The sequence below is a fragment of the Myotis daubentonii genome, chromosome 3 (assembly GCF_963259705.1).
Source record: "Myotis daubentonii chromosome 3, mMyoDau2.1, whole genome shotgun sequence".
NCBI classification, from domain to species: domain Eukaryota; kingdom Metazoa; phylum Chordata; class Mammalia; order Chiroptera; family Vespertilionidae; genus Myotis; species Myotis daubentonii.
Genome location: NC_081842.1, coordinates 96,741,631 through 96,755,838, shown reverse-complemented (window position 1 = coordinate 96,755,838; position 14,208 = coordinate 96,741,631).

The window sequence follows — 14,208 nt, the reverse complement described above, 5'->3', positions numbered from 1 at the left end:
TCAGAATAAACTCAAGTTTAGGTTAATATAGATACAGATGGCTACATATAGAAAAATTTATAGTTATGTGTATATATGCAGGTTTGTATAGCCACATATAATTTTGTTCTGTTAGCAGAGATGGCAAAACAAGCAAACACAATCAAAAGAAAACAGAACAAAGAACCAAAACATCTCATTAGCAATGAGAACATCTAATATTCAGATATATCTCATATATTATTCTCCAATAACAGGAACCAAGGCTTCTAGTAAGAATGCCTGATTCTAAGTGTAGGGCAGGCTATACACAAGATGAGTCTACACCCACTTACAATACCAAAAGGTAAGAAAGCCCCTGAACACACACTCGCACGCATCTACAGTGATAGGGAGGTATATCAAAGGAGTACAGGAGCTAACCGAATGAGTGACCAATGTTTAGCCAAAACTGAAGCAATCTGAGAAATCATAAAATCATATATTGCAAGCTATAAAATAAATATTTATGAACTCATAAGAATATAATTTGATACATCTATAATAATAAAAGCTTAATATGGTAATTAGACTGGATCTTCTTCTGTACCACCTTCCGGATGTGGAGAAGGCCAGATAGGTTTTCCCTCCTTGCACTTCCTAGGCTCCCAAGGGCTGCAAGGGAAGCCCATGTCCTGGGTGCCTGCTGGTGGATGGAAGGAAGCCTGGGTCCTGGGTGCCAGAGAAAAGCCAGTGCCAGCAGCCTGAGGAAAGAATGTCTACTCTTGCATAAATTTTGTGCATCAGGCCTCTAGTAAATGAAATGGGTAATAAATAAGAAGTCTCACATACAGAAGTATTCAAAATAACATATATGAACTAGAGGCTCGGTGCACGAATTTGTGTACGGGTAGGGTCCCTCACCTGGCTGGCGATTGAGGCCTGTCAGGGGACCAGCCGACCTGGGGGAGAGACTGCAGGAGGTTGGCTGTGGGAGTGCACTGCCCACCAGGGGGCAGCACCAGTGTTAAGCATCTGCCCCCTGGTGGGCAGTGTGTGTCATAGTGACTGGTCTAATGGTCATTCTGGTTGTTCAGTCGTAACGGTCACTTAGACTTTTATATATATAGATACTTTATCCCCAAGATGCAGGAGTATAATTGCCCACCCATGGGAAAGGTGACTTCCAAGGTGAATAGTATGGAAAGGTAGGGAAGGAGTAATGTGGAAGTAACTTTATAGTGTAGAAATTTTAATAAGTGATTATGCCAATAACGAAATATAAATCCCTTGTTATATTGAATTATTTATTCCACCAACCTGTAATAGTCTCTCAAAAGTATTGATTATGGTGTCAACATGTTGGCATGTCCAGTCACAGGATAAACCAGGACATTAGAACTGAGAATAAGTGTCTATAAAGGACCTAGAAACAGACTGTATTACATGGCTCTGTCTTGCTAGATATAATGCCACATTTTGGGGAAAAACATAACATAAATTATGGATTTAATAATGTAGAGTTACTTAAATTTATAACATTTTGTAAAAATAATTCTGGAACAGATGAAAGGATCTACATATAACTTGTTTTTCAGTATTATGTACATTTACTTAATCATCCTAAATTTATTAAAGTTCAGTAGTTAGTAGATTGCCTTGAATCTATAGAAGTTTAAAACATAATCATTATTTGATTTGATTATCATTTCATAGAACAGAAAGAGTGCTTTAAAGTGATTTTCATTTTGACATGTTATTGCCTGCCCTTATAAAAAATGGAGATTTATGTATATGACAATTGCATAACTTTAAGGATAATTCTGTTGATGAAAACTTGATTCATCTTTCAGAAAAAAGAAAAAAGTAAAAAAGATTTTCTTTAAAAATCAAGAGAATAATGATTTTAATAAGCCTCCTGGGATACTTATCTTTTCTTTTTTTGATAAACACATGATTATGAGGACAAGTTATATGAGTAGTAATAATTTCCCAGTAATGTGATCATTAAAAGACCTCTCAACTGCAATATATCAGTATTAATTGGGGGTAGATGATCATTTTAGTGACATGTTCAAGTCATTATCCATATTTCATTACTTCATTAATACCTGAATATTTTTAATGAAGTGATTATATTTTAACAATTTTCAATGAAATGATCTTAACAGGGTTATTTTAAAACTAGGAAGAAGAAAAACAAATAGAATTAAGCATTGTTAATTAAAACTGTTAAAAAGATATTTGGGAAAGGTGAACCAAATATTAACTTTAGTAATTTTTGGGTGTTGGAATGCTTTAAAATTTATTATAATTATGTTGTCTATTACCAGTTTTATTATATAAGCAAAATCAACCATTGGTGTGTGCTCAGAATCATTGCTCCAAATTGCCTTAACATTACCAAATAATGTACATAAAATATTCCTACAAAAATCCTGTATTGTTGGAGACCGGGTGTAAGCTGGCAAGGTCCTTGCACCTGAAGGGGCTAGCAAGGCTGGGACCTTTACCCACACAGTTTTTCCAGACTTGTTTGGATGGCGGTTATCAGTAGAATGAGAGCAACCTTTGTAGAATGAGAACAGCCTTTCATGGTTTACCAAGAAGTCTGTAACTATTTACTGAGATTTGCTGTACTGAGAACTTGTCCTTCTGCTCTGTCTCTCCCTTAGAGATTAAGAGGAACAAAGAATACATTCCTCTTGACAGACCTCCTATTCAGTGTTTTGTGTATAAAAGGCATTGCTTGGTTAATAAACTCGCTGCAGTTCCTTGATTGACCTGTAGTCCTCCCGATCCCACTCTCCTGTCTTTCTTTCTTTTCTCAATTCCCACCTCCCTACCTCAGCCCGGTTCAACCTGTCAGGCTGGCCCTGACACTGTATTTCCTAATAATTATTACTTTGTGCTTATATACTCTATTTAATACTTTTGTGCCTATTTATCCACCTGTTAAATGCAAGCTACAATGTATTTGGAAGGGATTCCAAAGAAAATTAAGTTTTCTGAGGGGGTCCCAGATTGGAGAGGGTGCAGGCTGGGCTGAGCCCCCCCCCCACCCCCCCGAGTGCACGAATTTTGTGCACTGGGCCTCTAGTCACTATTAAAGTTGACCTTGACCTGGCTGAATTCAAGAAGTATTTCTCAGGTTGTTCCACTGTGAAGTTAACCTACCTCTGCCTGCTCCACACATCTCACAGTGTACACTTTGAGAGGAAATCACTATGTATAGTTCACATTTAAGGACTGAGGAGTTATGCTCTACTTCTTTGAGGGTGAAGTACCTATATGAATTTTTTTGAATTATTCTGCATTGGAGATTTGTCTATTAAATACCATTTATCTGTTTCATTATTTATTTACTAGAGGCCCAGTGCATAGGTACAGCCCGTAGGCCTGGCCTGCAATCAGGGCCATCTTTCCCAGCTGCCATCAACCACCTGCTGCCACCCACCCTCGGTTCCCCATGTGCCATCTTGAACCCGAGGTGGGGCCTACCCTAGGATATACTTCGAGCTCATGTAAAAGGCTGTGATCCCTCCGGTGGAGGCCCCTTCGCAAGTAGTGCTTTTGTGTGGAATTTCTTTCAGGTAAGGGATGGGGTGTGGGTCCAATGCCCAAGAGAGTCCCAGGAGGCCAGTGGCACTATCAGGGTCATTCTGGTCACACCTGAACGTTCACTGCATTAATTCTCTGGAGGATTCTACTTGCAGGGTCCTGGGGCATGACAACCCATCCCACAAACAGGTCCCATGAGATTTCAGGTTGCACCACCACTGAGGAGGGTAAGATCAAGTGCTTTAAGCAGAGAACATGGGATTCTGACCAGGGTTAGGATTCAGCAGCTTTAGGAGACAGGTTTCTCAATAACCCACCTAACCAATGCCTGTTACCTTGCTGATAGCTTCTTCCTCCCCCTCAGAGAGCATGTGGGGAGGAGTGAGGAGCAACTGTCTGCAGCTGTGGGCAGGCCTGTGTCTCGACTGTGGGGAAAGAATGCCAGCCAGCTGACCTCGTCCCCCATAGCCACCCACCCCAGTTCCCAGTTAGCCATTGGGCAATTGGAACCTGCTGGCTGAGAAGTTGGCCTTTCCCGCCTGCTGGCCAGCCCCGCCCCCCACCACCTGTGTCCCTCTGTGTGTGGGGCCACCGGTGGGGTGGGAGCCTTGGCCTGGCACCGCCCATGCCCTCCACCATCCACTCCCTATTCTCTGTTCCCCATTGGGCGATTGGGAACTGAGTGGTTGGCCAGAAGGCCCCGATCAGGGGGGATGGGGCCTGTGGGCCAGGGGCAGCTTCTGCATTGAGCATCTGCCCCCTGGTGGTCAGTGCATGTCATAGTGACCGGTCAATCTGACGTTTGGTTGATTTGCATATTGCCCTTTTATTATCTAGGATATTTATATAGACTCATGAATATTTATTTTATACTTTGGGTTTAAATATAAGACTATGTAATTTTTGTATTGTTTAAATTGTTCTGTTAGCGTAGGTAGCTAGTTATTAATAAGGGAGAGGAGCAAATGGAATCAGAAATGAAGGCTGCTTAACTAGGGAGCTGAATCAGACATTAAATCCGATTAACTAGGTAGCTCTAGCATTCACAGACTCCCCAAGAAGACAGGAAGAACTAGCTTTCCATCTTCCTGGGGACAACTGGCTCATTAGCCAGGATTTCCTGAGGAAGGATGAAACAGTAGAGGAAATTCCTTTGCGAAGCACATGCTGGGGGTGGAAGCCAAGATGGTGCAGCGGGAGGTAAGCACATGTTCAGTAGAAACCAGATGGTGAGGCAAAACTTTAGGGCATGTGCAGTAGGAGCCAAAATGGCAGCATAAAGGGGAGCCCTGGGAAAATTTTGAGAAAGTACTGGATGAGATGAGGACATGGAACCCTAGTAAACCCAGGAAAGGGATTGGTTATGGGGGGAGGCCCAATACAAGACCACAAAGAATTAAGAAGAAGATTGGTTAGTTTGAAAACGCTTAACAAAGTGGATATACTCAAAGCTTAACAAAGGCCCAGGACTAGTTTGTTTGGGTGCCCTCTCTCCATAGCAGCTATGCAGGCCTGAAAGAAGCTGGGGCCCAAGTGCAGAGCATGTTGTGGCCCCCGCAACATTCAGGGGACATACAGATTAGCAAAGGGGAGCCAAAGAAGTTCTGCATCTCTGGGTCTTGGCCTTCCTGGGTCTGGCAGGTGCAGGTGCAGGTGCTGGTCTGAGGCCCTAGGGGCTGGACTTCTTTCCCAGCAAGGCAGAGCTGAGCCATCTGGTCAGAGCCACTTGGCCTAGATGAGACCTCAGGCACCTGGGGGCAGTCCTTTGTTTTCTCTGTAATAAATCTTACCACCACACCTCACATCCTCCTATTCGGGAGTCACTAGAATGCTTTTCTCATGACTCTGTGGAAGAATCCTGTTTCCACCTGGAACTGTACCAGTATTGGCCATTAGCTCTTTTACCTGACTCCTATGTACCTTGAAAATATCAAGATATTATTTTTTTTCCTTCCTTCCTTCCTTCCTTCCTTCCTCCCTCCCTCCCTCCCTCCCTCCCTCCCTCCCTCCCTCCCTCCCTCCCTTCCTTCCTTCCTTCCTTCCTTCCTTCCTTCCTTCCTTCCTTCCTTCCTCCTTCCTTCCTTCCTTCCTTCCTTCCTTCCTCCTTCCTTCCTTCCTTCCTTCCTTCCTTCCTTCCTTCCTTCCTTCCTTCCTTCCTTCCTTCCTTCCTCCTCCTCCTCCTCCTCCTCCTCCTCCTCCTCCTCCTCCTCCTCCTCCTCCTCCTCCTCCTCCTCCTCCTCCTCCTCCTCCTCCTCCTCCTCCTCCTCCTTCTTCTTCTTCTTCTTCTTCTTCTTCTTCTTCTTCTTCTTCTTCTTCTTCTTCTTCTTCTTCTTTTCTCTCTCTCTCTCTCTCTCTCTCTCTCTCTCTCTCTCTCTCTCTCTCTCTCTCTCTCATTATTTCTGGCATTACATAGTGCTCCAAGATTATCTTTTAAGAATAAAGTAAAAACTTTATTGTTTAGAGCAGGGGTCAAAACTTTTTTTGTAAATGATCAGATAGTATTTTTGGCTTGTGGCCATAAATGGTTTCTTTTGCATTGTGTCTTTGTTGTTCTTTTGTATTTTAACATCTTTAAAATGTAAAAAACATATATATATTGTTAGTTCTCAGGCTGTACAAAAGAGATTTTAATCTATATTTGACACCTGGCAATAATTTCCTGAACCCTGGTTTAGAGAAATAAGATTACAAAATAAACAACCGTCTCACTACTGCCTTCTACCCTCAATCGTCTATGAGGATTTTAAATCTGGTATGTTTTAACAGCTTATTTTGGATCATGATAAAGATAACATTAAGGATAGTCTTAAAACTACATTTTACTATATGTATACATTACATATAAACATAATTTTATAGGTTATTACTATAGGCAGAATTTTAAGATGCCCCATGACCTTTCCATCCTTTACTAATATGCCTTGGATTATGTTATATTAGTGGTAAATGGAAATTATTCAGGTGGGCCTAATCTAAGTGTGAGCCCTTTATAAGCAGCAAGTTTTTTTTTTTGTGTGTGTGTGTGTGATGGAAGATAATTAAGAGAGATTTGATTTCTGGCTATGAATATGGAAATAAGAGCAACCTATAAGAGCTGGAAATATTCCCTGGGGTATGATATAGTAGTATTGTGGACTTGATTCTCAGGCCCACAGATAGACATAGAAGGTTTTTAGTGGGGGAAGGGCATAGATTGAAAAGTGGCTTTTAATATTTACCCATTCTGTAAACTACCCAATCACTATCTTTAGCCTACTTGCTTATCTGAATTAGAGACTAACAAATTCAAATGCATAGTCAAGTTTTCAACTTGGAAGTCTTGTAAGCATTTCAAACTTAATATGTCTCAAATACTTGATTACCCCTGTTAACCTAGACCAGTGATGGCGAACCTATGATACCTCTGACACGCGAACTCATATTTTGGTTGATTTTTCTTTGTTAAATTGCATTTAAATATATAAAATAAATATCAAAAATATAAATCTTTGTTTTACTATGGTTGCAAATATAAAAAAAATTTCTATATGTGACACAGCACCAGAGTTAAGTTAGAGTTTATTCAAAATGCTGACATGCTGAGCTCAAAAGGTTCACCATCACTGACCTGTACTCCACCCCAAATATGATATTTCTTGAAGAGTTCCCTATTTCACTTCAAGTAAAGAAAAATCAACCTCTTTTTCTTTCTTTTTTAAAAAAATCTTTATGTTCAGATTATTACAAATGGTCCTCTCCCCCCCACTCCCGAGAGGTCCCCTCCACCCGGTTCTCACCCCACTCCAGGCCTCCCCCTCCTGACTGACCTCATCCATAGGTGTAAATTCTTTGTCCAATCTCTTCCCGCACCCCCCACAATCCCTTCCCCCTGAGAATTGTCAATCTGCTCCCTTTCCATGCCCCTGATTCTATTACATTCACAAGTCTTTTCTGTTCATCAGGTTTTTTATTCATTTGAATTTTAGGTTCACTTGTTAATAGATATGTATTTGTTGTCACTTTGTTATTCATAATTTTTTATCTTTACTTTTTTCTTCTTCTTCCTCTTCTTAGAGAATACCCTTCAGCATTTCATATAATATTGGTTTGGTGGTGATGAACTCCTTTAGTCTTTTCTTATCTGTGAAGCGCTTTATCTGACCTTCAATTCTGAATGATAGCTTTGCTGGGTAGAGTAATCTTGGTTGTAGGTTCTTGCTATTCATCACTTTGTATATTTCTTGCCACTCCCTTCTGGCCAGCATAGTTTCTGTTGAGAAATCATCTGACAGTCATATGGGTACTCCCTTGTAGGTAACTAACTGTTTTTCTCTTGCTTCTTTTAAGATTCTCTCTTTGTCTTTTGCCCTTGGCATTTTAATTATGATGTGTCTTGGTGTGGTCCTCTTTGGATTCCTTTTGTTTGGGGTTCTCTGCGCTTCCTGGACTTGTAAGTCTATTTCTTTCACCAAGTAGGGGAAGTTTTCTGTCATTATTTCTTCAAATAGTTTTCAATATCTTGCCCTCTCTCTTCTTCTGGCACCCCCATAATTCAGATATTGGTACACTTGAAGTTGTCCCAGAGGCTCCTTACACTATCTTCATATTGTTGGATTCTTTTTTCTTTCTGCTTTTCCGGTTGGGTGTTTTTTGCTTCTTCGTATTTCAAATCTTTGACTTGATTCTTGGGATCCTCTAGTCCAGTGGTTCTCAACCTTGGCTGCACATTAGAATCACCTGGGAATCTTTTTAAAATCCTGATTTCTGGGCCTCATCCTCTGGAAATTCTGTTTCTTTGTTACTAATGTTGTGGCCCCACCCCATAACAAAGAAACAGAATTTCCAGAGGATGAGGCCCAGAAATCAGGATTTTAAAAAGATTCCCAGGTGATTCTAATGTGCAGCCAAGGTTGAGAACCACTGCTCTAGTCTGATGTTAGATCTCTGTATGTTACTCTTTATTTCAGTCAGTATATGCTTAATTTCTGATTTGTCCTTTTTCATATCCTTGAGGGTCTCACTAAATTTCTCAGAAGTTTCTAGAAGATTCCTGAGAAACCTTATAACCATGGTTTTGAACTCTATATCTAGTATTTTGCTTTCATCCATTTCTTTTATTTGTGATTTGTCTCTTTGTATCCACATTTTGGCTGCTTCCCTGTGTTTGTTTCTATGTACTGGGTTGCTGCTAAGTCTTCTTGAGTTGATACAGTGGTCTTGTGTGGTAGGTGTCCTTTAGGGCCCAGTGGCTCAGCCTTCCCAGTCACCTGAGGTGGACGCTCTTGGTGCAGCCCTTTGTGGGCTGTTTGCACAATCTTGTTGTAGTTAACCCTTGATTGTTGTTGGTATCACTGGGAGGAATTGACCTCCAGGCCAATTGGCTCTGATGACCAGCTGTGTCTACACTGGAAGATCTGATGCGCAGGAGACACCCTTATGGGGCAGGACTTGCTTCAGTGGCTCTTTTGTGCTCACTGAATCTGCACCTTGAGTGTGTCTCTTATGGATGTGAAGAGTTGTAATCCGGTATGGTCTCACTCTGACCACTGGGTACACTGGCTCTTGGATCTCCAAGGAGGTGTAACATCAGCCACTGTCTGGGGTTGCCCAGCAGTAGCTATAGAGACATCTGCAGATTCCTCCTCTTTGTATGGGGTTTGGAAGTGCTCAGACGAGGCCCAGCTGTGAAGCAAGGCAGGCTGCTGCTGCCAGGCCTTGGGCCTTCTTTTGGAAGTTCTGGGGCTCTCTGACCCAGCTGCAGTTTGACAGGTTTTAGGCAGAGAAAGGATAGGCCATTCACATGCAAAAGCCAATGCACACAGCTTGGATGGGTTGTAAATTGGGAATCACTAGGGAGGTGCAATCAGCAATGGCTGCCAGTCATCCCTGCACCAGAGAGGTCCCCGGGTCTCCACATCCCGCGCCCCCTGGGCAGGAACAATGATCACTGTGAGCACCTCTGCGAGAAAGCTGCCCTCTCATTCCTGTCCCGATGTCAGACAGTCCAGTTTCCCCCCGTATGTGTCTGGGCCCCCCAGAGTCTTGCCCAGAACTGGAGTTCAGAGCAAGCAGGAGCTTGTATCTCCCTCCTGATTAAAAGAGCAGCACATCCAGGTGCCAGCACTTTCTGCACCTCTGCACCTCTTACCAGTCTCAATGTGTTTTCTTCACCTCTCTAGCTGTGGAACTTCCACTCAGCCTACTTTCCTGTGGTTCTGGGTGGTTGTTGTTCTGCCTTTTAGTTGTGATTTTGATGTGGTTGTGAGAGGCAGCAAGTATAGATGTTTACCTATGCCGCCATGTTGGTTCCTCTCAACCTTTTTCGTTTTATTTTCTTTTTTAAAAATATTTTTATTGATTTCAGAGAGGAAGGGAGAGAGAGAGAGAGAGATAGAAACATCAATAATGAGAGAGAATCACTGATTAGCTGCTTTTTGCACATCCCCTACTGGGGATTGAGCTGCAAACAGGCACGTGCCCTTAACCGGAATCGAACCCGGGACCCTTCAGTCCTCAGGTTGACACTCTATCCACTGAGCCAAACCAGCTAGGGCTCAACCTCTTTTTCTACCTCTTGTGTCATTATCCCCAAATAGGCCACTCTCAGTCTAATCAGAAGTATCACAAAATCCTCCTCAATAGTCTTCTTGTTTCCATCCTTGCAGTCATAGTGATCCTTTAAAAGCACAAATCAGATTACTCACATCCTACATAGGGTCTTCCGATGCTTTCCTTTTTAATCAGATAAAAGGTAAACTAAATCTTAGCTAACATGGCCCCTCATTATCCTTATGACCCCATCATCTTCTAGGTCCCCATTCTGTCACTCTACTTGAACCACACTCACCCTTTTCTACTTTACAAGCATATGCTTTCCTTAAAGCTGTGCACTCTTGTTTATTCTGCTTGGTAGAATCTCCCCCTAGTTATCCACATGGCTCATTCCCTCATTCATGTCTTGATCAAAGCTCTGAGAGGCCTATCCTCACTTGTTTTATCTTTTACCAGCTTCTATTCCTTTATCATTACTTTCTACTACTATTCTTGATTTTATTTCTCTTTATAGCTCTTAATGCCATGCAGCATAGCATATATTCTCTGTAATATCCCTTCAATACCATATAAACTTACTAAAATGAGGATCTTTATTTTAGTGTAGTTAAAACCTGAGGCAACACCTGAAACATAGTAGATACTCAACAATTATTTGTTGACTGGATGGTGACTGTGTGATTGTCTACCACAAGAAGAATAGATCATAGCTAAGAGATTGAAATGCTAGGAAAATACATTGGAATTATATTAGAATAGTTTGAAAATAAATGTTATTGATTTGTACCATACTGCTAATAATATAGATGAAGAAATTTGGAGATATTTCTCCAAGTATTTGGAGATAAAGCACACAATATTTGTTCCTGGAGTTGAGGGAAAGCAGGAGAGGGGGGATTGCAGATAAGCCTTTGGCTCAAGGTAGTAAAAGTTACTAAAAGAAAATAAGTCCCCATTCTGTTAAGCTTTGGGGAAATAGTGAAATCAAGACTTTGATTTTTACCGCTTATTTCAGATATTTATTATATAACATAGTTGGATTTTGAGTTTTTATTTCAGTAAAAGGAGTAGAGATATATATATTTGGAAGTTGTAATAAAATGGATTATTGTGGCCCACCATTCTTCACTATTTCAATTTCCATGTGACCTAATAGAATAGGAGAATTAACCTCAATTCAATGATTTTGGACTTGTTCAATATGCCTTGCTGTGGCAAATGGAAAATTAAGAAAGGTAATATAAGTGGAATGTTTCCTGGTTGAAGTTGTCATCTTTCACTTCTTCAATCTTCAAAGGACATCCGACAGAGGACAATAAACCTATTAGCTGTTAGTTCAAGAGGAATGAAGAGATAAATGGAGCAAGCCTATACACTGCACAGATTGAAGACAAATTAAACTGATCTCAGGAGAACTAGAGCTAACTGCACACTCATGGGAGAAATGAAAGCTTGATGAGTTGTGGGGTTGGTTTTTCTGCAAAATTATTGCAGTATACACCTGGCATATACTGAAGCAATTGACTTATAAATAGTAGTTAAAGTCAAAATATGGGATTAGGGCATTTAGGCAAAAATAAAACAGATGATGTGAGAATCCAGAACCAATACTAGGGTACCAAAGCTTTTTGAGGTTAGATTAATTGAAGGAGGAGCAGAAAAAAGTTGAGATTGGTTAGTTTTGTGTGTATATAGAAGCTCAAGAAAGTAAGGAAGGGAAAGTTAACTGCATTGAGTGGTGGTAAAAAGTAAACTAAGTTGATAATAAAGAAAGATTTCTTACATTAAGTAGCATTGAACAAACTGCGTCACCAAAGATAGCTGCTCAGTTCTTCAGTTCCCTTAATAATATAGTTCTCTTGTCTTTGAGATAAATAATTCATCAAGTAAGATTAAAATAGCTGTCTTTTTTCAAGTTCTATAAATCTTATGAAGTGAAACACAGGCATAAGGAATGTAAAGCCTGGGTAGTTTTCTTTTCTCCCAATTTATCACCAGATTATTTTAATTAGTGGTATTCAAAAAATTTATTGCATAACAAATGTTGCTTATGTATGTAACTAAGTTAGGCATATTTTAAGTAGTCAAAATTGTATTACACTTATGGAATCATATTTTTCTCGGTGTTTCCATGAGTGTTTTACTGAAGAGTAAAAGTATTTAACCCAATAGTGTTGTCTTCAATGTTTAACTATGTCTAGTTGATAAGTTTCTTTTTCTTCACAGAAGATAAATTACATATCTATCTCACAATGTAAACTAAGATCTGAAGATAATATACTTAAAAGAAGTGTTCTTTAGCTCTAAAATGTATTATTTCAATAAAAATTACCACTATAAATTTATACATTAAGCAGGTATTTTATTTCCACAATTTCAGTCATATACACAATTTCAATTACAATCAATTTACTTTAGAATCCAAAAGTATTTAATTCTAGTATTGTACTTATTAAGTCTTAACTGATTACCTCATTCCTTTATGTATATTTTTTGTTCTTTCCTAACATTTCTTTTCTCTGTCCTTACTCATCTTCTCTCTTCCTCTCTCTCTCTCCTTCTTTATCTCTTTGTTTCTCTTTCTCTCTTCCTCCCCCTGCCCTTTCTAAATCCACCCACACACATACACACACACACACACACACACACACACACACACACACACACACACACTAGAAACTTCTATACATGTTTTTTTTCACAAAGTAAAAATAAAAAGGTGATTTATAGATTCTTGTGAAGTGTCACTGAATATTTTTAAAGGATAACGTGAAGTTTAACCACAAACTATTCATTACCGATAAGAAATTGTTATTCTTAAAAAAAAAAAGAGCTATGAAAAATTGTTCCTGAAAAGGTAATGAAGTACCCTGTTTTCTTACTACACTATCTTGAAATAGATTAAAAATAAATCACTCCAGCAAGCTTCCTTGATTTTATCATGTGTGAAAGTAATTTTCTTTTAAACCTTATTGTACCTTGGGGTGGTGAAGGGGATTTATGAAGTATTTTATGCTGTATAGGAAAATGCGATTTTTAAAAATTCTGTTAGACATATTCTGTTCTTTGGTTATGCTTTAAATTCGAAAATATTTTCAGAAAGTTCTGAGCTCAGAGTCATATGGTAGAGTTGGTCTTTTCCATTGTTAATGGAAGGTAGAGGAAATAAGGGAAATTATACAATTTGGTAAGCTTTTTTTTCTCTATTAATTTTGTATTGACATATCTTATTCTTAAGTATATTACTAAAATTTTAGTGTTTATACAGGAGGGAAAATAAAGAGAAGCATTTCAATTGTTAGCACTAAGATTTTCATTTTGTTGATCATAATAAATCACATACCTTTTCCTTCTCCAAGTGGTTTGCCAGATATTTTAATCTCATCCATCTACTCTCATAATCACCATTTTATTGTTATTTTGTTAAACTGGACTGGGAATAGCTGTTTCCTCAGAGTCCTGGTCTACATCTATTCTTAATCCAATTTTTATGAAAAAAAAGTGAGATTCAGAGAGAATATAAATAGTATACTCAAAGTTGACCATTTGTTTGTGTGCTCTGACACACATATTGTTACTGGATTCTGTAGCTTGGTAGTGATCTACCACACTGTGGGTTTTTATTTAATGTTTTCCTGACTCTTTTCCTACTGGTAAATTTTTTGTCCATTGAAATCAATACCAGCTGTAGATTAAGCCTTATTCCCAGCCTAAACAATCAATTTGGATTTAACTCACTGCGGGAAATGTATGTGTAGAACTGTGATTTGCTGAGTCAACATTAAATTAGCCTTGGTGCAGGTTCTGTCCTGACTGTGAGAACCAAGTTCCAGACATGGGGAAATCTGTACCAAAGCTCTGGGTACCTAATCCTTCTAACTTCAGAGATTTAATCTCAGGACTGCATCCCAAGTTTCTCTAAAATGAATGGTTCCTGTACATGCACTCCAATTTTCCAGTAAGTCCCTCTTCTCTCTTATTTTAAAATATTTTATTTTTATTTTTCTGTTACTGATGACATATAATATTACGTTAGTTTCAGGTGTACAACACAGTGGTCAGATAGTTACATAATTTATGAAGTAATCACTCTAAGTTTAGTACCCATCTGACACATGCACAGTTATTACATTATTCCTGACTATATTCCCTGTGCTG